This window comes from Mandrillus leucophaeus, unplaced genomic scaffold (genome assembly GCF_000951045.1).
Source record: "Mandrillus leucophaeus isolate KB7577 unplaced genomic scaffold, Mleu.le_1.0 Scaffold779, whole genome shotgun sequence".
Taxonomy (NCBI): Eukaryota; Metazoa; Chordata; class Mammalia; order Primates; family Cercopithecidae; genus Mandrillus; species Mandrillus leucophaeus.
This window is the reverse complement of record NW_012108463.1, coordinates 44,980-72,148: the sequence shown is the minus strand read 5'-3', so window position 1 is coordinate 72,148 and position 27,169 is coordinate 44,980. Positions and strand designations below refer to the sequence as shown.

The 27,169-nt window shown below is 40.4% G+C and overlaps 1 protein-coding gene across 1 annotated transcript in view; it reads right to left on the bottom strand.

Moving 5' to 3' along the window:
• The window catches only part of LOC105529665 (microtubule-associated tumor suppressor candidate 2-like), a 209,059-nt gene extending 182,884 nt beyond the window's left edge, over nucleotides 1–26,175 (bottom strand). Inside the window, exon 1 of the mRNA XM_011966848.1 lies at nucleotides 26,088–26,175. The gene's annotated coding sequence lies outside the window, so the exon portion shown is untranslated. The remainder of the gene's footprint in view (nucleotides 1–26,087) is intronic.
• Between the last annotated feature and the right edge of the window lie 994 nt (nucleotides 26,176–27,169).

Sequence of the window (27,169 nt, the reverse complement as noted above, 5' to 3'; positions counted from 1 at the left end):
CTTTCTGGTTACAACCCTCTATCCCTCCACCATCTCACTATGCTGTCGCCTATCAATTCATATCTACAACGCAGACAATAATCTCTTTCCCCACACCATCAGTCTCCTTCTGTCTTCAACTCCCTTATTATCCAACCTAAAGTTTACCCCAGAGTCCTTTACTTCTACTACTTTATTAGCCACATGCTTGCTCTCATTTCACAGAGACAACAGAAACAACAATGGTCACAAATGTCTGCAGGACCCAACCCTGGCTCAATCCGTTGTCACCCTTCTCTAGCTCAGCTGAGCACACAATGACACAGATGGGGACGTCAGATTTATAGTCACCAGGTATCACTGTGGCCACAGCAAAGTCCAGCAATTACTTCTTCCATTTTTTCCTTTTCATCCTTTGCATACCTTTTAAAAAACGATTTTTATTATTCTAATTGGCACACAGTAATTGTACGTCTGTATGGGGTACATACTGATATTTTGGAACATGTAAACAACATGCAGTGATCATATTGTGATAACTAGCATACCCATCACCTCACATATAGATCATTTCTTTGTGTTGGGACCATGCCAGATCCTCTCTTCTAGCTACTTGAAAATATGCAATAGCTTATAATTAACTAGAGTCACCTTACAGTTTTCTAGAACACTAGAACTGATTCCTTCTAACTGTAATTTTGCATTCATTAACTAATCTCTTACTTTCTCTCCTTCTGCCTACCTTCCCAATTTCTAGTAACCACTATTCTATTCTCTAGTTCTAAGAGATCAACTTTTTTAGATTCCACGTATGAGAACATGTGATATCTGGCTTTCTGTGCCTGGCTAATTTCACTTCACATAATCTCCTCCAAGCTCATCCATGTTGCCATAAATGACACAACTCCATTCTTTTTAATGGATGAATGGTATTCTATTATGTATATGTATCACATTTTCTTTATTCATTCATCTGTTGATGGACACAGGTTGATTCAACATCTTGGCTATTGTGAATAGTGCTGCAATAAACAGAAGAGTCCAGATACCTCTACAATGTTCCGATCTCCTTTCCTTTGGATATATGCCCAGTAGTAGAACTGCTAGATCATATGGTAGAAAACTATTTTTCCAAACAAAGTTCTGTATTGATACCTTTCTGAAAGGTCATTCTGCAAGCTTTAAACAACAACAAAAACCACGCAGTAGTATCTTCTCTTATCTCTCCACACACTTTCACATTCATCACTTCCACATTTTGAGTTGTTTTTTCTACGCATCTCCATAGATATAAGTAACATGTTTATAATGCTACTTCTTGATATTTATATTTTACATATATTTTAGTAACTTCTTATTACAGCAAATGACAATTTTTTTTCTCTGCAGGCTCCCTTCCACACTACCTCCCCCATCATTGCAATACAGTTGTACCATTTTTGGTTAGGTCAAAATTCAGTTCACCTTGTTAAAACCATATATGAATATTATTTACAACTGAACCATCTTCTTGTCTGACTTTTGTTTTCCCTGGGTTTAATAGCTGCCTTGGTTTTTGTTTGCTTAGTTTTCTATGTATATATTGCTAATTCTCCCACAAGTTCTCCATCAGCATATAACTTTCCTCTCACAATTATGACATGTAAGGTTATATCTCAATGTAGTTTTGTTTTCTTGGAGCCATTCTTCCTGGAGCCCTCAATTCTCCATTTCATTCTAGATTGGTCATTTCTAGGGCTGTGGCATGGCTGTCATTTGAGTTGCATCATCATTCTGGGAAATTCCTTTCCTTTTTTCCTACTTCAGGTTCCTATTTTCTGGACCCCCATGCCTTCCTCTTTCTTGATCTACTTCCTTACTTTGGTAGAGCACATTTTTTTTTTAAGTTTCTGGAGAAAGGTATACATGAGGTAAATTATCTGACAGCTTCCAAAGCTGAAGATTTCTTCATCCAATTGGTTGCTTGGCTCAGTGCAGAATTTTAACATGGCACATGGCAGTCATTTTCCCCAGAAATGCTAAGGTATTTCTCTTTTAGCGTCCAGGGTTGCTACTGATAAGCCTACTGATGTTATTCTAAATCTCAGCCTTTTGTGTGTGATCTGTTTGCTCTCTTGGGACGCTCTTGGTGCCTTCTCCTTTTCCCCAGCATTGTAAAATTTCATGCTGATGTGTCTTGCTGTGGATCTTTCTACATCCATTATGCTAGACACTTAGTGTGCCCTTTTAATTTGTAAACTCTCATTCTGCAGTTCTGGGAAATTTTCTTGATATGTTGCTTCATAATTTCCTCTCCTCTGATTTCTCTGTTGTTTTTATGGAACTCCTAATATTTGCGTTCCATATATGTGTATACACATATACATGTAGATATATATCTTATTACATATCTTCTCTCTCTGTATAATCTCCAACCTATAGATGAATGTTTCTCTTTGGATATCTCCCATGCACATCACACTCCATATGTCCAAAATTGAACTCATTGTCATCTAACAAAGCCTCTTTTCATTCTTAGCTTCCCTAACTTGGAAAATGTGATTTTTGCCCAAGCCAGAAATAATGATCTTGTCTTCATCTCCTCCCTCTCTCTTCTTTATGTTCAAAAAAATGCCAAATCTTTTGAAATATACATCTTGTGTCCCTCTTAAATCTAGTCCACTTTTTTTCATAGTCACTGCAACTTCGTAATTCACACCAGTGCCATGCCTCCTGTAGGGAGAGCTCTGCAGCAGCCCCCTACCTCTTCATCACTCCTGTTAGCTCTGCTCCCTCTACTCCAACACATCCTTCACACCTCAGCCTGCTGCTCTAATGCTCTGGGGCCACAGCTTTACTACACTATGGGTTGAATGCCTTCTCACCTGTCCATATTCCCCATTAGACAACACACTTCATGAGTATCGCCCACTCAGTAAATATCCATAAATAAATGAGTTGGTTATTATTACTAACTAATCACATTCTTCCCCCATGGAAAATAAAGTGAACCTTGAGATTAGGGGAATTCCTGACATTTTAAATAGCTTTTTATTTTATCTTTCTTGTTTCTTTTCTAGTACCTCTCTCTCCCCACATAATAAACAGGCATGTTGTAAATGATTAATGAGAAATCACCGTACATACTGCTTGAAACAAAATGAGTAAAGCTTTGAATACGATGGATTTGTAGGAAGAAAATAATCCACTTCTGGGGAATCAGGACTTTGCATGATCTATTAGGTACTGACAGCATGTGAATAAGTAACTAGTGGTAATAAATACTTTGCATTTTTAAAACTACACAGGTAGATGTTTGAATTTTATCCACAGTGGCACTTTTCATTAAGCCAAAATAAAATAAATGATCTGGATTATTTGTCTCTTTCTACCCAATAATTTACTTTCGCATTAATTCAAAAGCACAATAAAAGTATGCCCTTTTTAAAGCTAACATTCTTCCCATATAAATTTAAAAATCCCTAACATAGTCTATTTAGTATTAAGTGTCCTCATGTTAGATCCTGTAGTTTTACTTGAAAGCCTGCCTCATCCTTTAAAAAAATTTTGGAGCTATCATTTTCTCGTAAGAGCCTAAGCATTCCCTTATTCATTCATTTGTCATATATTTATTGGCTGGCTGCATTGTACTTGATACGGTATTAGCTGTTGGAGATTTCAAAGTGAAAAGACAGAATCCTCAGCTCTAGGAATTCACCAATTAGTTGGGCGTGTAAATAAGTAATGACAAGATAATGTAGCAAGCACCAGCCCAGAGGTTTGGGCAAAGATTTCTCTCTGGGAGTGTGGAGGAAGAGCCAGGTAAGGCTTCACTGCAGAAGGTTATGTTTGAGATGAGACATGAAGTATGCGAGACTTGTCAGGAGGGCAAGGGCACTGCAGAGCAGTGCGGTTGGAGGGATCGGGGGGCCGTGAGCACGTGCAAAGGAACCAGGGGTGAAGGAATACAGGTCAGGGAGAGTAGGGTGGGGAATGAGGTTGGAGGGTTTGTTTTTGAGCCCAGCCTACAATGTTTCTAGCCCTCTATGATGTCCCACTTCGCTAGACCAAGGCAAATATTCTTACTAACTTTCCCTCCAGTGAGTCTGAACTCCCCTGAAACTCCAATTGGAGGCTAAATCAGGCTACCTTTGATTGGATAGTAATTGTACAATTTGTTGCCTTCTTTTTTATAAATGGGGAACTTTGTGATTGAAGTTGCCACTGAATGGAAACAATGACTAATAAACAAATAGAAAGTAAACAATAAGTTAAACTGTCTTTGGCTTCTATTGCTTATGGTTTAAACTAAGTTATCTGGTTAAGATGTCAGATCGAGACTCAGCCATCCAAGGTGCGTATGTATTAAAATAAGTTATTTCCTTTCTTATAAAAGGACCCATAAGAGAGAGAGAGAAAAAAAAAAAAAGCTTTTCTTCATTTGCATCATATTCTCAACCAGCCATAACCATTTAAATGCATTATTTCAAACCAAATTACATATATTCATTCATATATTTTCATTAATCAACGACTATGATACAGTTTTAAAACATTTTTATCACAAAATACAATACTTATCTGTGCAGTTTAACACATAATTATAATACAAACATCCATGCAATTGTTACCCCGGTGAGGAGTGGGAATAGTAGAAGATCACTGGCAGCCAGAAGGATGCCAGGTCTCAACCCTGCCTTTCCCATTTGAGGAAATAACCGTCAAGATGTCTGTAGCGATCATGTCTTGCTTTTTCTCATAGTTTCACCACTTCACCTGCGGCCGTAACAATATCCTGAAGTCTATTTACAAACTTGACATCGATGAAACCATACTGTCTGGATTCTGTGGTCTTGCAATTTCTACTACACATTGTACTTGTAATTTGCATCCACACTGCAGCATGTAGCCTCAGTTCACTTGCATTGACAAATAATGATCCATTGTGCGCATACATCACTATAGATTCATTTATTCTACCATCAGTGAAACTTTGAGTTGCCCCCACTTCTAGTTTTTGGCCATTATGAACAATGCTTCTTTGAACAGGTTTGTACATGTCTCCAGATACACATGTGTATGAATTTCTCATATACCTATGAGCAGAAACCCTAAATTATGACACACAAGAAAGTTTACTAGATAACACTAAATTATTTCCCAAAGCGGCTCTGTCAATTTCTCCTTTCTGGCCAGCACTGCATGACAGTTCCCCACGTACATCTTCACCAATATTTAAAAAGTCAGATTTTTAAAATGTTGCTATTGTAATAGATACACACCTCACTGTGATTTGAATTGCATTCTTCTGATTACTGATGATGTTCAGCACTATTTAAATATCTTTATTGGCTATTTTATTTTTTTACTTTTGTGGAGTGTTGACCAAATTTTTTTGTTCCTTTTTTGTCTGCCCATTTTTGTGCGCTCACTTGTAAGGGTTGCAATATGTAGCCTTTTTTTAAAGCTTTATCATCTTTCATGATGATATTCGTCTACACTATTTTTTCCAAACGTGAACTAAATACTAACTTAGTTGTCGAAATCATAATTCACAATGGAGACAGTAGCCACTGAAAAGTAGAAGTGGTAATTACAAATATCAATTATTTTCAAGTCGGAGGCGGAATTAGGTAAAAGACACAATGAAGAGGTTGTTGAGCATATGATTAAGGGCCCAGACATTCAGCTTTACTATGTCCTTAGCTGCGTAAACGGCGGCAGGTTACTTGAACTCTCTGAGCGTTTGTTTCCTCCAGTGTAAAATGGGTGATAACAGTAGCTACTCCATAAGGGTACTGTGAGAATAAAATGGGACTGTGGATTAAGAGTGCTTAGCATAAAATTAACACAACTGAACTCATGGAGATAGAGAACAGAATGAAGGTTACTAGAGGCTGGGAAGGGTAATGGGGTTGCAGGAAACTGGGGATGATTAATGGATACAAAAATATAATCAGATAGAATAAATAAGATCTGGTATTTGATAGGACATCAGGGTGACGACTGTCACAATAATTTTTTTGTATATTTAAAAATAATGAAAAGAGGATAACTGAATTGTTTCTAACACAAAGAAAGGATAGATGCTTGAGGTGATGGAGACGTCATTTACCCTGATGTGACTACTGCACATTGTATGCCTGTATCAAAACATGTCATGTAACCCATAAATATATATACATACTATGTACACACAAAGATTAAAAATAAGTGCTTAGCATAATGCCGGGTCCTGATTAAGCATGCAAAATGGTATTTCTTAGCAATATTATTATAAATATTTATTTAGAACCTACTACGGTCTGAATGTTTGTGTTACTCCAAAATTCACATGTTGAAATCTAAATTTTTTTACATGACAAATGTTCATTTTTATTATTTTATTACTTTGTTCTTCAACTTCAAGTTCAGGAGTACATGCACAGGATGTGCAGGTTTGTTACACAGGTAAACGTGTGCCATGGTGGTTTGCTGCACAGATCATCTTATCACCTAGGTATTAAGCCCAGCATCCATTAGCTATTCTTCCTGATGCTCTCCCTCCCTGCACCCTCCATCCCACAGGCTCCAGTGTGTGTTGTCCCCATCGTGTATCCACGTGTTCTCACCATTCAGCACCTACTTATAAGTGAGAACATGTGGTGTTTGGTTTTCTGTTCTTGCATTAGCTTTCTGAGGATAATGGCTTCCAACTCCATCTGTGTCCCTGTAAAGGACATGATCTTGTTCCTTTTTATGGCTGCATAGTATTCCGTAGTGTACATATATGCACCACATTTTCTTTATCCAGTCTATCATTGATGGGCATTTGGGTTGACTCCATGTCTTTGCTACTGTGAATGGTGCTGCAATAAACATACATGTGCATGTATCTTTATAACAGAATGATTTCTATTCCTTTGGGTATATATATATAATAATGGGATTGCTGGGTCAAATGGTATTTCTGCCTCTAGGTCTTTGAGGAATTGCCACACTGTCTTCCACAATGGTTGAACTAATTTACCCTCCCACCCAACCCTCCCATACAACATTTACCTATGTATGTAAAAGTGTTCCTTTGTCTCCACAACCTCACCAGCACCTGTTTTAACTTTGTAATAGTAGCCATTTTGACTGGCATAAGATGGTATCTCACTGTGGTTTTGATTTGCATTTCTCTAATGATCAGTGACGTTGAGGTTTTTTTCATGTTTGTTGGCTACATGTATGTCTTCTTTTGAGAAGTGTCTGTTCATGTTCTTTGCTCACTTTTTAATGGGGTTGTTTCTTATAAATGTGTTTAAGTTCCTTGTGGACTCTGGATATTAGACCTTTGTCAGATGGATAGATTGCAAGAATTTTCTCCCTATCTGTAGGTTGTCTGTTCACTCCGATGATGGTTTCTTCTGCTGTGCAGAAGCTCTTTTTAATTAGATCCTATTTGTCAATTTTTGCTTTAGTTGCAATTGCTTTTGGTGTTTTCATCATGAAATCTTTGCCCATGCCTATGTCCTGAATGGTATTGCCTAGATCTTCTTCTAAGGTTTTTATAGTTTTGAGTTTTACATTGAAGTCTTTAATCCATCTTGAGTTAATACTGTATATGGTGAAAGGAAGGGGTCCATTTTCATTTTTCTGCATATGGCTAGCCAGTTTTCCCAGCACCATTTATTAAATAGGGAATCCTTTCCCCATTGCTTATTTTTGTAAAGTTTGTTGAAGATCAGATGGTTGGTGAAGATGCTGGTGGATTCCACAATGTACTCAGTGCCAGCATCACCCCATTTGATTTTGGAGGGATCTCGCTCCTGGAAGATGGTGATGAGATTTCCAGTGATGACAAGCTTCCTGTTCTCAGCCTTGATGGTGCCATGGAATTTGCCATGGGTAGAAACATACTGGAACATGTAGACCATGTAGTTGAGGTCAATGAAAGGGTCACTGATGGCCACAATATCCATTTTGCCAGAGTTAAAAGCAGCTCTGGTGACTAGGCTCCCAACACGACCAAATCTGTTGATTCTGGCCTCCACCTTCACCATGGTGTCTCAGGGATGTGGCTGGCAATGCGAGAGAAGATGCAGCTGTCTGTCAAACAGGAGGAGCAGAGAGCTGGCCATTTTCATGATATTCTTTCTATCCATGAGCCTCGAATGTTTTTCCATTTGTTTGTGTCCTCTGTGATTTCCTTGAGCAGTGGTTTGTAGTTCTCCTTGAAGAGGTCCTTCACTTTCCTTGTTAGCTGTATTTCTAGGCATTTTATTCTTTTTGTAGCAATTGTGAACAGAAGTTCATTCATAATTTGGCTCTCTGCTTTCTTGTTGTTGGTATATAGGAATGCCAGCAATTTTTGTAGATTGATTTTATATCCTGAGACTTTGCTGAAGTTGTTTATCAGCTTAGGAAACTTTTGGGCTGAGATGATGGGGTTTTCTAGATATAGGATCAGGTCACCTGCAAATAAAGATAATTTGACTTCGTTTCTTCCTATTTGAACAACCTTTCTTTCTTTCTCTTGCCTGATTGCCCTGGCCAGAACTTCCAATACTATGTTGAATAGGAGTGGTGAGAGAGGGCATCCCTGTCTTGTGCCAGTTTTCAAGGGGAATGCTTCTAGCTTTTGCTCATTCAGCAGGATATTGACTGTGGGTTTGTCATATATGGCTCTTATTATTTTGAGGTACGTTCCTTCAATACCTAGTTTATTGAGAGTTTTTTAACATGAAGGAATGTTGAATTTTATTAAAGGTCTTTTCTGAATCTATTAGAGATAATCATGAGGTTTTTGTCTTTAGTTCCATTGATGTGATGAATCACATTTATTGATTCGCATATGTTGAACCAACCTTGCATCCTGGGATGAAGCCAACTCGATCATGGTGGATAAGCTTCTTGATGTGCTGCTGGATTTAGTTTGCCAGTATTTTATTGAGGATTTTTGCATCAATGTTCATTAAGGATACGGGCCTGAAGTTTTCTTTTTTTGTTGTATCTCTGCCAGGTTTTGGTATCAGCATAATGCTGGCCTCATAGAATGAGTTAGGAAGCAGTCCCTCCTCTTCAATTTTTTTGAAATAGTTTCAGTAGAAATGGTATCCGTTCTTCTTTGTACCTCTAGTAGAATTTAGCTGTGAATTCATCTGGTCCTGGGCTTTTTTAGGTTGGTAGGCTATTTATTACTGCCTCAATTTCAGAACTTGTTATTGGTCTATTCGGGGATTCAATTTCTTCCTAGTTCAGTCTTGGAAGGGTATATGCGCCCAGGAATTTATTCATTTCTTCTGGATTTTCTAGTTTATGTGCCTAGAGGTATTTATAGTATTCTCTGATAGTTGTTTGTATTTCTGTAGGGTCAGTGGTAATATCCCCCTTATCATTTCTGATTGTGTTTATTTGATTCTTCTCTCTTTTCTTCTTTATTAGTCTAGCCAGTAGTCTATCTTTTCATTACTTTTTTTCCCCACAAAACCAACTTCTGGATTTGTTGACTTTTTAATGGGTTTTTCATGTCTGTGTCTCCTTCAGTCTGCTCTCATCTTGGTTAATCCTTGTCTTCTACTAGCTTTGGGGTTTGCTTGCTTTTGGTTCTCTAGTTCTTTTACTTGAGATGTTAGGTTGTTAATTTATGATCTTTCTAGCTTTTTGACATGGACGTTCAGTGCTATAAATTTCCCTCTTAATACTGCTTTAGTTGCAACCCAGAGATTCTGGTACATTGTCTCTTTGTTCTCATTAGTTTCAAAGAATTTCTTGATTTCTGCCTTAATTTCATTTTTACCTAAGAGTCATTCAGAAGCAGATTGTTCAGTTTCCATGTAGTTTTTTGGTTTTAAGTGAGTTTCTTCATCTTGAATTCTAGTTTGATTGTGCTGTAGTCTGAAAGACTGTTATGATTTTTTTTTTTTTTTTACATTTGCCGAGGAGTGTTTTACTTCTGATTATGTGATCAATTTTAGAGTAAGTGCCATGTGATGACAAGAAGAATGTATATTCTGTTGTTTTTCAATGGACAGTTCTGTAGATATTATCAGGTCCATTTGATCCAGAGTGGAGTTCAGAACCTGAATATCTTTGTTAATTTTCTGTTTTGATAATCTGCCTAATATTGTCAGTGGGGTGTTAAAGTCTCCTACTATTATTCTGTGGGAGTTTAAGCCCCTTAGCAGGTCTCTAGGAACTTGCTTTATGAATCTGTGTGCTCACGTATTGGGTGCATATATATTTAGAATAGTTAGCTCTTCTTGTTGAATTAAACCCTTTATCATTACGTAATGCCCTTCACCTTGTTTTCAATATTTGTTGGTTTACAGTCTGCTTTGTCAGAAACTAGGATTACTACTTCTGCTTTTTTCCTGTTTTCCATTAGCGTGGTAAATTTTCCTCCATCCCTTTATTTTGAGCCTATGGGTGTCATTTCATGTGAGACGGGTCTCTCGAAGACAGCATACTGATGTGTTTTGGCTCTTTATCCAGCTTGTCATTATGTGCTTTTTAATCAGGGTAGTTAGCACATATACATTTTAGATTACTATTGTTATGTGTAAATTTGATCCTGTCATCATGATGCTAGTTGGTTTTTTTCAGACTTTTTTTATGTGGTTGCTTCATAGTGTCCCTGCTCTGTGTACTTCAGGGTGTTTTTGTAGTGGCTGGTATTGGTTTTTCCCTTCCATATTTTGTGCTTCCTTCGGGAACTCTTGCAAGGCAGGTCTGGTGGTGATGAACTCCCTAAGCATTTGCTTGTCTGTAAAGGATCTTAGTTCTTCACTTATGAAACTTAGTTTGGCCAGATCTGAAATTCTGGGTTGGAAATTCTCTTAAGAATGTTTAATATTGGCCTCCAATCTCTTCTGGCTTGTAGATTTTCTTGTAGAAGTCTACTGTTAGTCTGACGGGTTTCCCTTTGTAGGTGACCTGGTCTTTCTCTCTGGTTGCCCTTAACATTTTTCCGTTCATTTCAATCTTGGAGAATCTGACGATTCTGTGTCTTGGGGTTGATCTTCTCATGGAGTATCTTACTGGGATTCTCTGCATTTACTGAATTTGAATGTTGGTCTGTCTTGCTAGGCTGGGGAAGTTCTCCTGGATGACATCCTGCAGTATGTTCTCCAACTTGGTTCCATTCTCCCCATCTTTTTTCAGGTACCCTAATCAGTCATAGGTTTGGTCTCTTTACATAATCTCATATTTTTCAGAGGCTTTGGTCATTGCTTTTCATTGCTTTTTCTCTATTCTTGTCTGCCTGTCTTATTTCAGAAAGATAGTCTTCAAGCTCTGAGATTCTTTCCTCCTCTTTGTCCATTCTGCTGTGATTGCTCTGTGCCACTCCCAGGTGGGCCGTCAGCACCCCCAGCTTTTCTTCATTCTCTGTGGGTTGTGTTGTTTGCCTCCTCAGTCACATTGTGAGAAACTGGATATTTCAACGGAAGGTGCTGAATTCATTTGCCCCTTTTCATTCCTCTGAGTGCTGGAGACTGCAGCTGCTTCTAATCAGCCATCTTGGATCCATTTCCGAAACCTAATTTCTAATGTGATGGTATGGAAGGTGGGGCCTTTGAGAGGTGATTAAATCATGAGAGTGAAGCTCTCAGGAATGGGATTAGTGCTTTTATAAAATAGGCCCCCAAAAGCTCATTTGCACCTTCTACCAGGTGAGGACACAGCAAGAAGGCACCATCTATGAGGAATGGTCTCTTACCAGATATTAAATCTTCCAGTGCCTTCATCTTGGGATTCCCAGCCATAATTATTGGAAATAAATGTTTATTGTTTATAAGCCACTCAGTTTATGGTATTTCATTAAAGCAGCCTGAACAGACTAAGATAAAACCTACGGATTATAAGCACTGTGTTAGTGTATCCAGTCATTAACAAATGAAGTTGGTGTTATTTTCCTTTTTCCAATGAAGAATTCAAGGATCAGAGAAGTTAAATAATTGAATCAGGGTCACACAGCAATTAGTGGTAATCTCGGTCTAACTTCAGAGCTCATTCCTTGTTTCCCACGCCATACAAATTCTGTGATAGAAACTGACAATTCACACTGTAGATTATTAATAAAGTTGTTCCATTCCTTTGAATGCAAATCGTGTAGAGACAGAAATATGGCCAAGGTGGCTTTTTTTAAACCCAAAAATGTGTAGACAGCTCTTTAAAAAAGTGTCTATAACTTGTCATGTTTTTCCCAGGTTGTAGGCACAAAGCAGCACATGCTGGCCGCTGAGGCAGGCTGGGCCTCTGCTGGGTGACTCTGGGCCACAGCAGCTGTGTAAAGAGGGCCACCACCATCAGAATCACACCATTCCAGGCCTACGGAAAAGGTCAATGAGAGCTGCTACAGGGTCCTAGGCAGGAGAATGACAGGCCCAGGCTGGCATCTGAAAGGTGAAAGGCTACCACCAACAGTTGGGGGTGGGGGGCAAGCTGGAGGGCTTTCCCCTCATCCCTCACTTCAGCTAGGCTGGTTGGGTGACTACTGATTAGCCAAGTGTGGGCCCAAAGTGGTTTTCAACACGAATTTGCTGACTGGTGGGTTAAAGATGAAAGATGTGAAGGCTTTGCAATACCAAATAAATAGTCACTCTTCTCCAGTTATCTTCTAGAATGGATGACTGGCATTTGTCTCCTTCTTCCAGTGCCTTGATCTTGGATGTTCCAGCCTCCAGAACTGTGAGAAATAAATGTTTGTTGTTTATAAGCCACTCAGTCTCTATTTTTTTATAGTAGCTTGAATAGACTAAGATAAAACCTATGGATGATAAGCTCTGTGCTAGTGTATCCAGCCATGAATGAATTAGGTTGCATTCATTTCCTTCTTATTGTTTCATCTTTTACTACATCCCATGAAGAACCACTGTCTTCAAACAACACAGGCCATGAAGACTTCACATCAAACACTTCAAATACTACTCTTAGTATTTGGTATTTCTTCAATGTAATATAGCTAGTAGAATATATAAGTCTGAAAAGAAATGGAAAGTTTTAAAACAGTGGCATGTAATTAAAAGTTTCACGCTCCTTATACTAAGAAACTGGGCCATATGATGGTAGCAATTTGCATAAGAATGCATTTATAGTACAGTAGGCAGATTTCTGAAACATACAAATGTTGAAAATCACAATAGAAAATGCAGCTCCAAAAGACCATTTGCATTAATTACTATTGGACAAGCTCCCATAGGCTCCTCAAGGCTGACAAGCAGAGTGGACAAAATACCAGGTGTGTAACCTTTTAAATACAATATGTGTAATACTCTTAAATGAAAATTAGAATTTTAGTGTCCTACTTTTGAAGAGCCTCCACAAAAGGTTTCACACCAGCCTACAGGGGGCTTAATATTAAGGTGGGTCACAAGAGTGTTATAAATTCTCTTCTGGCACTATAGGTATGTCCTGTAATGCCTTCCAAATTATCTAAAATTACCTAAAGTACTATTCTTGCTATTGTTTTGATGAAAGCATTTTAAAGGCATAGCAGAGAAAGATAAATGGAACTTTTACTTGGATTCTTCTGTGACATTTCAATGATAATAGCTAAATAGTACCCTGAGCCACTTAATTTGTAAGACAGGATGAGGTTATTACGGTTTTAAAATCAAGTGCCCACCCCCCAAAATGCAAATTGTTCCACGGAATTTTACTGGACTGCCCAGTAAAATTAGAGACTAATTAAACTGCTGTGAATTTTCTGTGCAATTTTTTTTTCATGCTGTCTTTAGACCGTTTCACAGCTTGCAAGTTTCTACATAGAAGGGTTGGGAAAAAATGGGGGAGCATATATTTTCAAATTTACAAGGTATCTAATTGTTAGCAGCCCTAGTTCAAGATTTCAAGGGGAGCAAGGTTTGAGAAATCTCTAGCTTTACAAAGAAACAACTCACATCATTAACCTGAATGGATGCAGTTCCCCATCATCACTGGCCACTTCTATGAAAGCTGTAGGTCTCTGCCAGCATGTTTTCTGTGCACTATGTTATGTCTCTGCACTACATGGCCTTGTTGGACACTCACTTCCCTTTCACAGTGCTTAGCATAAACGTAATTCAATAATTAAGCGTGTAAGTACAAATTTCATGTTGCTCTTTCCTGTGACCCCCATCAGCTCCACAGAGACAAGGACTGTGTCTTATTCACCATGATTTCCCCAGGTATCTAACAAAGTCTTCAGCTTGAAGAGGGTATGCAATCAATATTTGTTGAACAAACGGAGGCCCATCCAAATGTTCACCGATCCTTAGTCTCTGGAGGTCTGAGAGTTGACTTTGGTGTCGCAGTCTGTGATTCCTAGTGCTTCCTGGCTTTCCTTCTTCTGGCCAGAAAGAACAGCAGACAGACCATCTAAGACATGCACTCATATGGCTCTCCCAATGATGAAGTAGACAGCTCCTTTAACCAGAAATTGTATACATCATCTCCATTATATTTTCCTGTCTCTGTGATCTCATGCAAAGAAATGGAACTCATATTTATTATATTTAGTATTCTCCCACAAAGATCCTTTTTAAACACTTCTATTCTCCGACAACCTCTTCTATCCCCAAACTAATTGCTGGTTCCCTGTTGGCTTCACAATGCCAAATAAGTTGACACTGTTCAATTAATAAATAAACAAATGAGCTGAATAGACAACCCTCAGAAAAGATATACAAATGGCCACCAGGTATATAAAAAATGTATATCATCACTAATCATCATGGAAATGCAAATCAAACCACATTGAGATCATCTCACCCCAGTTAAAATGGTCATCATCCAAAAGACAAAAAGTAACAAATGTTGGTGAGAACAGGCTCCAGTGTGTGATGTCCCCCTTCCTGTGTCCAAGTGATCTCATTGTTCAACTCCCACCTATGAGTGAGAACATACGGTGTTTGGTTTTCTGTTCTTGCAACAGTTTGCTGAGAATGATGGTTTCCAGCTGCATCCATGTCCCTACAAAGGACATGAACTCATCCCTTTTTATGGCTGCATAGTATTCCATGGTATATATGTGCCACATTTTCTTAATCCAGTCTGTCATTGATAGACATTTGGGTTGGTTCCAAGTCCTTGCTATTGTGAATAGTGCCGCAATAAACATACATGTGCATGTGTCTTTATAGTAGCATGATTTGCTATCCTTTGGGTATATACCCAGTAATGGGATGGCTGGGTCACATGGTATTTCTAGGTCTAGATCCTTGAGGAATCGCCATACTGTTTTCCATAGTGGTTGAACTAGTTTACAGTCCCACCAACAGTGTAAAAGTGTTCCTATTTCTCCACATCCTCTCCAGCACCTGTTGTTTCCTGACTTTTTAATGATTGCCATTCTAACTGGTGTGAGATGGTATCTCATTGCGGTTTTGATTTGCATTTCTCTGATGCCCAGTGATGACGAGCATTTTCTCATGTATCTGTTGGCTGTATAAATGAAACTGAATCCTTTCCTTACTCCTTATACAAAAATCAATTCAAGATGGATTAGAGACTTAAATGTTAGACCTAAAACCACAAAAACCCTAGAAGAAAACCTAAGCAATACCATTCAGGACATAGGCACGGTTAAGGACTTCATGACTAAAACACCAAAAGCAATGGCAACAAAAGCCAAAATTGACAAACGGAATCTAATTAAACTAAAGAGCTTCTGCACAGCAAAAGAAACTACCATGAGAGTGAACAGGCAACCTACAGAATGGGAGAAAATTTTTGCAATCTACTCATCTGACAAAGGGCTAATATCCAGAACCCACAAAGAACTCAAACAAATTTACAAGAAAAAAACAAACAACCCCATCAAAAAGTGGGCAAAGGCTGTTCTAATTATCTTTGAATCCAAGTCACCTGTGCCTTAAAGCAAGCACTCAGATGTTTGTTCAATCAGTGAACCAGAAAAGAATCACTCACCAAAAACTCACATCAGAAATCTAGGTTAAAGGAAACAGCCCAAGTACTTCCAGGGTATGTTCTATTGTAGGTACACGTTGAGTGGACAACAGGGGGTGATGCTAATTGAGCAGGTGATGCTGACATGCAAGAGCTCAGCCATCATCAGCTTAGAGCCACCAACGGAAGGAAGCAAAGTATCACAGCTGAGAAATGTTTCCAACAAGGGTTAAAACAACAAGAATTTGTGTTATCTCAGTAATTAAAATAACTCAAACATCTCGCAGTCCCAAGAAATCCAGTTATTTGGGATTTAACTACAATCTGCATGCCTACCTTCAGCTTTTTAATTAGCTTGATAACAGAACACGGTAATGTGAAAACTAGATCTCATTTTAGAAACTGGACTTTATTTAAAACCAATGGGATACATGCAAAGCTAAAATCCTGGAATAAAATTTACCTTTTAGCAGCAATAATTTTGAAATGCAAGGAGGCCTTAGATGTTAGAGTTGGATGAAACTGAGAAAAAGTCCCGGTCACATTTAAAATGAGTTTCTGCTTTGTTTTCCCAACTACGTCCTGCCTTGACAACTCAATTCCATTTGCTCTGGGTTTTTAGGCAATATGTGTGGCCTCCCATCTGAGCTGGGAAACAAAATGAAGGCCTCTTCCTCATGGATCTTAGCCTCCCGATAATGAAAAAAGAAGGACACGACATATTCTAAACCAGTGAGCCCTACGACCTCAACCATCTCATGAGGTCAGCAGGACTGAGGCTGATACAGGTGATCGCCTGTGAGCTCAGCTCAAAGGCTGGAAAAGGCAGAGCTGCCAGGGGTTGTTGGATGCCTGCGATGTTCCCAGGGAGCCACAGTGGAGGGTCTGCCCAGTGGTTCGCACGGGGTTCTCTGCTGTGTAAACAAATCTTTGTTCTAAAACACTCTAGTACCTCCCCGCTGAGTCAATGATGCAAAAATGTCTACAAACTTTTATGCCTTTTGAAAATAAAAAACGGAGGCTTAAGACACCATCGAAATTAGTTTCTCAGTAGATTTGGGCCAAGACTCAGGAACTGTCCACGGCGTGTCTCACTGGCTCTCCAGTGGCTGGGGCTGCCCCTCACTGTGGGCCCTGGAGGAGGAGACCACAGGGTAAACAACAGTGGAGAGAGGAAACCAGGAGAGAGGTGCGCTGGGGGCGGCTGTGAGCTGCCTCTACCAGGCGGGCTCTGTGATTTGCTATCAGTGTCTAAGAAGCAACCTTCTCCCAACAGTTCCACAAGAGACTAGGAACCGGCAGGTTCTCGGGGTACCTGCTGGAGCCCATACTAACAGAAGGGCAAATGGCACGTCTCTCACTTATCTTAAATGTCTGGTTTGTCTTGTTGCTTCATTATGTGACCATGTGCCACAAGACACAGGGACTTTCTGAGTACTCATTGTGGCAAGCGCTCTCAAATCACTAGGGAAATTGCAACTTTCATTCATTCGGCAGGTATTTGTTGAGAGCCTGCTTTGTGCTGGGCAAACCCTAGTACCTCCCCACTGAGTCAGTGATGCAAAAATGTGTACAAAGTTTTATGCCTTTATATACATTTGTGCTAAGGATTTGGGGATGAGTACAACAGCCACGACTGCACATATGGGGCAGAGAGACGTTAGCCAATCTCAGACATCATTAGACAACTAAACTCGTGAGCAGAGCTACGAGGGGAAGAGCCCTGAACAGGCAACATTTAGGTCAAGACCTGAAGGAGGGACAGGTGTCACCAGAGTAAGGAGAGGAAGAGGGAACAGGTTGTGTGGGAGGGAATGGGTGTCAGAGATGTTCCTAGCAGAGGCACTTACAGGAAAGGGAAAGCAAGATGCAGCCTGTTTTCAGGGAACTCCCAACTTAAAAGGAACATGACCTAGGAAAGAGCTACCTTTTCACCGGTAAGTAAGTATTACGGGTTTCTGGACAAAGGCAGGAAAAATAATCACTTAGAGAAAGGCGCCGAAAGTATTACAGGGGCTTTTCACTTTGTACTTTTTCTCCCCTAATTTTGGGATTGTACAGGCATCTTTATTGAAGGTATATGGAACCACAGGTAAATTCTTTATTGCAACAGGGTTTGCCTCTGCACTAGTGAATGCAGGTTTCTGAGGGGGAAATTCAGGGGAAAAAGAAATTTTGATCATGGGCAGAGCAGAATGCGGGCTGTGGAGGTGGGGTAAAGCAAAAACATCAATAAATATCAATTCTGGAGAGTACATGGTAGGTTTCATTACAACACCTCTTCTGCCTATGAGAGACTGGAAGGGGTCTGTACCCTCTAAAATTTCTTCACATTTCAGTTAACCCTCTAAAACTCAAATAGCCTTTATGAAATGCCTACTTTGGGCCAGGCGCGATGGCTCACGCCTGTAATCCCAGCACTTTGGGAGGCCGAGGTGGGTGGATCACGAGGTCAGGAGTTCAAGACCAGCCCGGCCAAGACGGTGAAACCCTGTCTCTACTAAAAATAAAAAAAAATTACGTGGGTGCAGTGGTGAGTGCCTGTAATCCCAGCTACTCAGGAGGCTGAGGCAGGAGAATCACTTGAACTCGGGAGGCAGAGGTTGCAGTGAGCCGAGATCACACCACTGAACTCCAGGCTGGGCGACAGAGCAAGACTCCGTCTCAAAAAGAAAAAAAAAGAAAAAAGAAATGCCAACTTTGTTCTATGTCCTTTCATTTATGTTAATTCTCAGAACAATCCCATGGACTAGGAACTATTATCCCCACACATGTTTTAACTGACTGAGAAATACGGAAAGACTCCTTAATGCTGATTTGTCTCGAGTCCGGTGGCTGAGACAGGCAGAGCTGGATCCAGCCTCTTTGCAGGAGTGAAGCATCTTTACCATCCCATCCATTAGTCCATACTTGAGCTTTGCTGTTTTTACAGATATAAGGCTGTTTAGTCACATATCTGTAAAAGCTAAAGCAGTTTATACCACATGCTTCAATTACTGCTTAGTCCTGGATCTCTGATGAGCATCAGCGCTCCTGAACCAAAATCTTCTACAGTTACATGGTAGGAAAAAGGGGTATTTCAATTTGTTATACAAAAATAGGAGAACACGTATTTATTTTTTATAAAGGTTTTTAAAACCCAGCTGGATTTGTTTTTGCATAAGCAAAGTCAATCCAGAAAAAGGAGTGGTGCAAAACCACCCCTGGGACAAAGAGTGGATGTGGCTGTTCTGCAGTCTCCGAGTCTGCTTCAAAGGCAGCAGGTGGAATGCTGAGACCAGGTGTAGGTGTTACTCTGTGATGATGGACAGGCATCTGGGGAGTGCCCTGCTGTTCTGACGTTCTCACTAAGGACTCAGTAGGTAGTGGAGGGGCAGAATGCGATTGACCATTTTGTCAAAACCCCCAGAATCCATCTCCCAAGTCAAGTGGAGCCTCCAGCCTTAGACAAAGCCAAGGTGGTGCAGCTCCTTTCCAATGTCAGCCCTCTCATCCCATGCTGCCGGCCGTGGCTTCCTGCCCTAGTGCCACCCCTGCCACCTAATAGGCCTGGCTGCAGGACTTCTTTACTTTTCCCACCTCCACTCCCTCCTTTTCTTGACATTTCTATACACAGAGGCAAGTGTCACTCATTCTAAAATGCAAGAATTTCCTTTGCCCACTTCCCCTTTAAGCTACCACCCTATTCTCCTTCCTTTCCCTTTCCAGTCCTCAAAGAACAGTCTGAGCTCATGGCTTCCATTTCCTCAGCTGCTGCCCCTCTCTGTGCTCTGACAGCTCTTCTTTCTCCAGATGAGCCTTCTTCGTCTGCTGCTTCCATTTTGGTATGAGCAAGGCGGCAATCCCAGTTACCTTTGCCCTTTCCATGTCCTCCCCAGCAAACTCACATCCCCATCGCCTCTATTCCCAGAGCCATGATGATGACCCCATGAATTCCACATGGAAATCTCCAACTCAAAACTTCCCTTAGAGCTCTTGGCTTATTCCACTGTCTACTGGACACTGCTAGATGGAGGTTTCCCAGACACCTCAAACTCATCTCATCTGAAGCTAAATTTACTGTCTTTCCTCTACACTTGTCCTCCTTTTGCCTTCAGTCTAGTCACTAAGCCATTCAGTTGTGTAAGTGAGGGAGCCTGTAGCCTCCTGACCAGGCCTGACACATGTCAGGGTGTAAAACAGCTCATTAAAACATGAGTCAACGTTTTAATAATTGTTTCTTTGTGCTTCTCCGCCATCAGCCTGTGAACCCTGTGGGGACAGGAATCGTGTCTCACTCATCTGCACATCTCAGAACATCCTATCCCACAGCATAATACCCGGTCACCTCATCACTGAATTGGGAAATGAGGAACAACTATTCAATGTGCTTTGGTCTGGAATAGGAAGAAAAAGCAATTATTACACTTATAAAAGTTTATACCTAGGACAACAAGTCTAGCAAATATCAGATGCCTGTAGGGCAGCTTGAAAGAGTGTTTGAGTTTTCAGCAAAGAAAGGGAAAGCTCATCATAAGAAGGGACAAGCATGTTTACAGACTTAAAATTTTGCCTCTGGAGAAAAAAACACACATGTGTTCAGCGAGGGAGGGCTGGGTGAATGTTTACACGCGCATGCACACACACACACACAGACTGATGCCAGCTTTTAAGGAAAGGAGCACACTTCTTAAAAATGCATTATTTTATGGAAAACGCAAATCGTGTGGTGTGTGCTCCGCCACAAGCAAGAGTAGGGAAGGACCATACAGAGGTTAAGGCATCCCCACTGGAACTCCTAACCCGGTAATCTCAAAGAGAGCCGGGCCTGAAGCACAAAGCCCTGGGCATCGCCCTGCTTAACACCATCCCCCGTTCACACACATGCAATCTGTTGGTAATGGACAAACTGCAGCCCACAGATGGAATTCTGAGAGTCCTTAGCCGGATATTTATGCTATTAGTATAAGAAAAGGACAGGGAACATATACCACATCCATTTGTTTCTGGATGCCACTGTGTGACCTTGGACAACTCGTTTCACCTGAGTCTCACTTTCTGTTTCTGTAATCATTTCCCTGCCTACCTCTTAGGGTCTTTGTGAGAACCAAATTAGATTCTGTATATTAGTGTTTTATAAAGTAATACAAAGTGGAAGAAAACTGTTATCAAGAGTGCATGGCTTGGTGGCTCATACCTGTAATCCCAGCACTTTGGGAGGCCAAGGTAGGCCAATCACCTGAGATCAGGAGTTCGAGACCAGCCTGGCCAACATGGTGAAACCCCGTCTCTACTAAAAACACAAAAATTAACCAGGCGTGATGGCGGGTGCCTGTAATACCAGCTACTCGGGAGGCTGAGGCAGGAGAATCTCTTGAACCCAGGAGGTGGAGGTTGCAGTGAGCTGAGATCATGCCACTGCACTCCAGCCTGGGTGACAAAGCCAGACTCTGTCTCAAATAAATTAGATAGATGATTGATTGATTGATTGATTGATAGATAGATAGATAGACAGACAGACAGATAGATAGATAGTGCATGGCTTTCAGAAATCCCCTTTGCAGCAGAAATACTTGGAAAAGTAATGAAACTTACGGTCCCACTACCTGCCTTTCCTCTTCTCAACATCTGAAATATCTTATTTCCATTTAACTTCACTTCCATGAAAACAGCCATTCTCTCTACACACTTTACCATGCTATCAAATAACTGTTTAAGCAGACACTAAAGTAGACAGACTAGTCGAGTTAACTTACTGTATTCCATTACCCAGCTTCAACAATGAGCAACGTGTGGCCAGTTTTGTTTCATCTTTTATATCACAGACTCTGCTCACCACCATCCTAGGTTATTTTGAAGGAAATATCAGATAGCATTTCACATACGTGAATTTCTAAAACATGACTCTTTTTAAAAACATAGCCACAAATATACCATCAAACTCAAGACATTAACAATAATTCGGGTGCGGTGGCTCATGCCTGTAATCCCAGCACTTTGGGAGGCTGAGGTGGACAAATCACCTGAGGTCAGAAGTTCGAGACCAGCCTGGCCAACGTGGTGAAACCCTATCTCTACTAAGAATACAAAAATTAGCCAGGCCTGGTGGCACACACCTGTAATTCCAGCTACTTGGGAGACTAAGGCAGGAGAATCGCTTGAATGCAGAAGGTGGAGACTGCAGTGAGCCAAGAGTGTGCCATTGCACTCCAGCCTGGGCAACAGAGAGAGACTTGTCTAAAAACAATTAACAATAATTCCTTAATGTCACCACATAGCCAGTGTTCACATTTTCTCAACATCTTCAGAAGATTCTTTGAATTTCTGTTGGAATTTCAAATTTTTGTTCAAATGTTTGTTTGAATTAGGATCTAAAATTAGTTCCATACTGCAATTGGTTGATATGTTTACAATTTTTTGTAATCTACAGGTTCCCACGCCTTCTTGGTTTTCCCCAAAGATGTTTGGTTTTTATTTGTCACACTTTGTGTTGTTGTTGCTCTTGCTGAGTACCTCCACCTCCTGGGTTCAAGAGCTTCCCAGAGTCTAGGTTTGCTGATTCAGTCCCCCTGGTGTTTTTAACGTGCTTCTCTGCATTCCTTTGTATTCCTAGTAAACCAGTGGTTAACTCCAGAGGCTGCACCAAATCCATTTCTCCCCCTAAGACTAATTCCCAGGTAATTTGTATATATTTCCATCAGGATACTTCGTAATGTCTGGTGATTCCTCATACTGATGAGCATTGCTTTTATCAACTCATTCATCAGAAGCAGCAAATAGGGCTGTGTAATCATGTGTTTTGTATCAGCTGCAATACTTTTATAAAGAGAAATTTCCCCCTCACCAGCTATTTGGTTATCTTGAGATAGACTGAGTAGGAGAAATTACTAAAAGGCTTTTCTTTTCCTTTATTTACCAGATTTTAAAATAATGAGGTCATTTCCTAGCATCTCCAATGTGACTAGTTTTGGAGGGTTTTTTTTGGTTTTGCTTTTTATCATATGCCCCCATGGATGGGTATTAATCCATTGTAAATACTAATCTTATTGATATTCAAAGTCTTTTTCAGTTTTTCTTCTGTTTTTTCTTTTTTACTAGCAGGAGCTTATTCAGGTTGACCCTTAAGTCCTTTCAACAGAATCCTCAGTTTTTATATTCTCCTTAGCCAGCTAGTATGGCAAGATGTTCTAGGATCTGCATTTCCTGTCCTAGACCTGAAACATCTGTTTCTTCAAGGATCCCTGTCTCCCTCTACTGGGAAGTCCATTTAGTCATCACAACCTGGGCTCTAGGGGCGCTCATTATGACTGGTTTAGTCACCACTCACTACTTTCCAGTGGACAGAGCTGAGAATATTGTTTTAAAGATAAATTTCAGATGAGTTCTGACTTTATCCTATAATACCCCATCACATTTATCCCATAATACACACATTCAGAATAACAGCAGATGCAGAATCACGATACTCACACTACCACCAATAATTTCAGATTTTCATTGCAATTATTTCTAAATCTGAGGTATATACCATTGAGAATGTACTTCTCTGTGTGGTTATGCCATCAATGGGCTATGCAATTACTTCCATTTGTTTAATTTCATGTTTGAGTTTTAGATATTACCTTTTAACATTTAGCGTATAATTGTGTAAAATATCTATGTAATTTCAAATCTACAAAACAAGGTGCACTCAAAATGTATCATTAGGCTTTATCTCTATTCTCTCCTTCTATTCCTTCTTTTACCCTGAAGGCCACCTTTTTTTTTTTTTTTTAATCTTAGCTTATTCTTCTATTGTTTTTTCTTAATATAAGTTCATATATAACATTTTCCTATTGTTTAGATAAAACATAGTCTACCACATTTTTTTCTCCATCTTTTATTGCTCAATGACCTCCTGGAAATCACTTTCTAGTAATGTTAATACATCGAGCTATTTCCCCACTCATATAACAGCTACTTAGTACTGCATCCTGTGGATATACCACAATCTGTTCAGTAAGCCCCCTATTAACGGACATTTGAGTTGTTTTCAGTCTTTTTCTACTTCAAAGAGTGCTGCAATGAATCACTCCATGCACTGTATTCTTGTCAGTCTACCTTTGGAAAGACTGCTCGGGGTGAGACTATTATGTCAAAGAATAAATGCATGTATGATTTTGTTAGATACTGCCAAACTCCTCTTCCTAGTTGTACCATTTTATATTCCCACCAAAAAATGTATGAGAATGCCTGTTTGCTTGCAGCCTCACAAATAGAATATGTTGTCAAACTTCTGGATTTTTGCCAGTATAATTGGTAGGGCGTTGGAATCTACTGTAGTTTCACTTTGCATTTTTCTTATCAGTGAGGCCGATTATTATCCCTTCATATGGCTAACAGCCCTTTGCCTATCTTTTTCTAAGAAGTGTCTTTTCAAATTCCTAACCCATTTTTCTACAAGTGGCTCACAAAGTGTAATTCCTAGTCTAGGGGCACCGCCTGGGAATTTGTTAGAAATGCAAATTCTCAAGCCCCAAACCAAATCTACTGAACCAATAACCCTGGGGATAGGGCCCAGTAATCTGTGTTTTTACAAGCCCCGCAAGTGACACGGATACACTAAAGCTTGAGAAACACTGGGCTATAGGGCTGATTCAACCACAGTGTTTTAACTTACCATAGGGTTGTCTAATTATTTTATAATTAAACCAAGGCCAAACTGTTAATAAATTGTAGCTGAAAGATTCAAATGCCATGTGATATCCATTCATTCATTTGTTGATTCAGTAATTAACACATAGATGTTAAACACCTGCTGTCAGTCAGTCACTGTGGCAGGCAATGAGGATGCTGTGTTAAAACAGACACAGTCACCACCCCCAGAAGCTTACCTTCCCCCCAGGAAGAACAAAACTAAATGAGCCAATTTAAGTCTTAACAAAAGGAACTGCAAGGTGCTGCTAGAGCAAGAGGTTCCAGTTAGTCTAGTGGTCAGGGAGATGCAAAGTAAAATAACTTTGCGATAATACTTGACTCCCATCAAGCGGACCAAAATTCTAGAAAGGGATAACACCTCTTCCTAGCAGGGATATGGGTGGAGCCTCTCTGAAAGGCAATCTATCCATATCTATTAATGCATCAAACAAAGCAATACCACTCCAGGGAACTGATCCCACAGAAACAACGCCACCCACTCAAGGCTGTTTATTGCAGCATTGTTTGTTGTAGCAAATACTGGTTGCAAAATGAACGCCAACTAGTGAAGGAATGATTGAATACACCATGGCATATCCACAGCATGCAGCCATTGAAAAGAATGAGCCCGACCATGGCCAAGGGTATTTCTGTAACCTATACTGAGTAAGGAAAGCAACATGTAGAAAAATTGATATAACGCAGTCTCATTTAAAAATACCTACAAAACTCATATGTTTACATATGTATATACATTGATATGACGATACCTTGATACAAGCATAGGAAAAATACAGAGGAATAAACACTGATATGGATGAGCCATCTATGGTGAATTAGGGCTCAACATTCATTCTACCATCCTGATAAATTTGCCTTCTATAGTGCAGAAAAAGAAAAGCTAGGAACTAAGATACACAAACATCCTTGCAGGCAAAGAGATGCACTTGTGGGAGGGATGGGAGGAGAAGCACAGCAGGCGCCACACTGGTGCTGCCTGGGCACTTTCTGCTGACAAGCACCTGTGCTAGTTACACCTTTGAATCAGCTGAATTCTGCAGGTCCAGTCACTAACTTTGTGGGTATGCACAGGTGGGGCACAGGGATCAGTTTTGCTGGACTGAACCCTGCAGTCCAGTCTCGAGCCAATCCTACCATGGGAGCTGTGGATGCATCCCTGGATCCTAGCTTTGGAGATGTAAGCCTAGAGCCAGCAGAGGCATGGAGCTCCCGTACTGTTGCAGAGACAGCGCTTCTCTCGGGGCTGCGGGGCTCGTTCCTGGAGGCGCAGCCTGGAGCTTGCTCCTACAGTCCTTGCAATGATATTGTGAGCACCCGCTTCCCTGAGCCAAATGCCATTTTGCTTAAAATAGTTGGTTCTCGCTTTCTGAAACGGAAACTGTGTGATTCAAAGGGTTACCAGTCATGGGAAGAGTGAGAGGCAGTTATGAGAATTTAAACATGAATATACGAAAGTGCCTTAAAAGCAGTGATATTATGAACTATCATTTCACCAATCATCCCTTCTAAATAACTGATGTACACAGGGGCTTTCAAAAGACTTTTTATTAATGCAGAAAGGGCACGCCACCAGGGAGCCTCTCCAAGGCACAAAGTCTTACCAGTGGGTGTGGAAGTGGATTTTGGCGCTGGAAGTAAACTCCTGCGGGGTGCTGCCACACTGGAGGATGCTGGAGGGGCCACCCGGCCGGCCCCCTTGGGTGTGTCCTTAGAAGGCAGAGATGCCTTCAGAACCGGCTGTTCTTCATTCCCAAAGGTTGCACCTGTGGGAGGCAGACAGCGTGTTAATTATAACTTCATGAAAAATGGATGGAGCCCTCACCATTTGCACTTGCCAACCAATCCTACTGCCGTCATCTGCTTTAGAACTTGACCTGATTCTTAGTGAGTGACCTTGGAAAGTATTTTTCTGGAACCCTATGTGGAGAAGAACTCCCTTTAGTCACTGCACAAATATCTGTCACACAAATCCCGTGCACCAAAAGGGGCTCCACAAAAGCGAGGAGCAGCCTGCATGCGCGCACGCACACACACAGACATACACACACACACACACACACACACACAGAGTTTGCTTATGTGTAAATGTATGTGTATATAATAAACACTTATTTGATAACTCAGAGAATGAAGAGCCTTTCATTTTTGAAATACAGCGTGAGTGACGCAGGAGAAGTGAGTAGAGGAATATACACGGTACCATGAGCCCAGGAATTTTATTCAGAGCTCCTGAAACCCCACTCATTTGACCCCCAGAAGAGGAGGCTTGGGATGAAGGTAGACGGGTAGGGAGCGTGGGGACAGAGAATCTCTCTGAAACTCAAGCAAGCTTTCTGTTTGAAAAGCGGAGGCCTCACCAAACTGGGAGGACCCTGAATTAGAGCCTAGTACTTCCAAGGTAGAAGACATTTATTGATAATTACAGTTTACTAGTCAATTTAGAAAGAGCCTCTTTATAATCCACTGCTCTGAGACGCCGAGGATATGGCATACTGGGACTGTGTGTGTGTCAAATTTAAATATGCAAAGTTGTTTGGCTTAAACTTTTCTTCTATATCTTTCTAAACCTTGTGGTTAATACATTTTCAATCTCTTAAAGACAATGACATCACTATCTATTCTCTGTTAAAGGGTAACTCCTTCTAATAGACTTCTGAGTACAGCTGTGAGGCTAATCTATTAA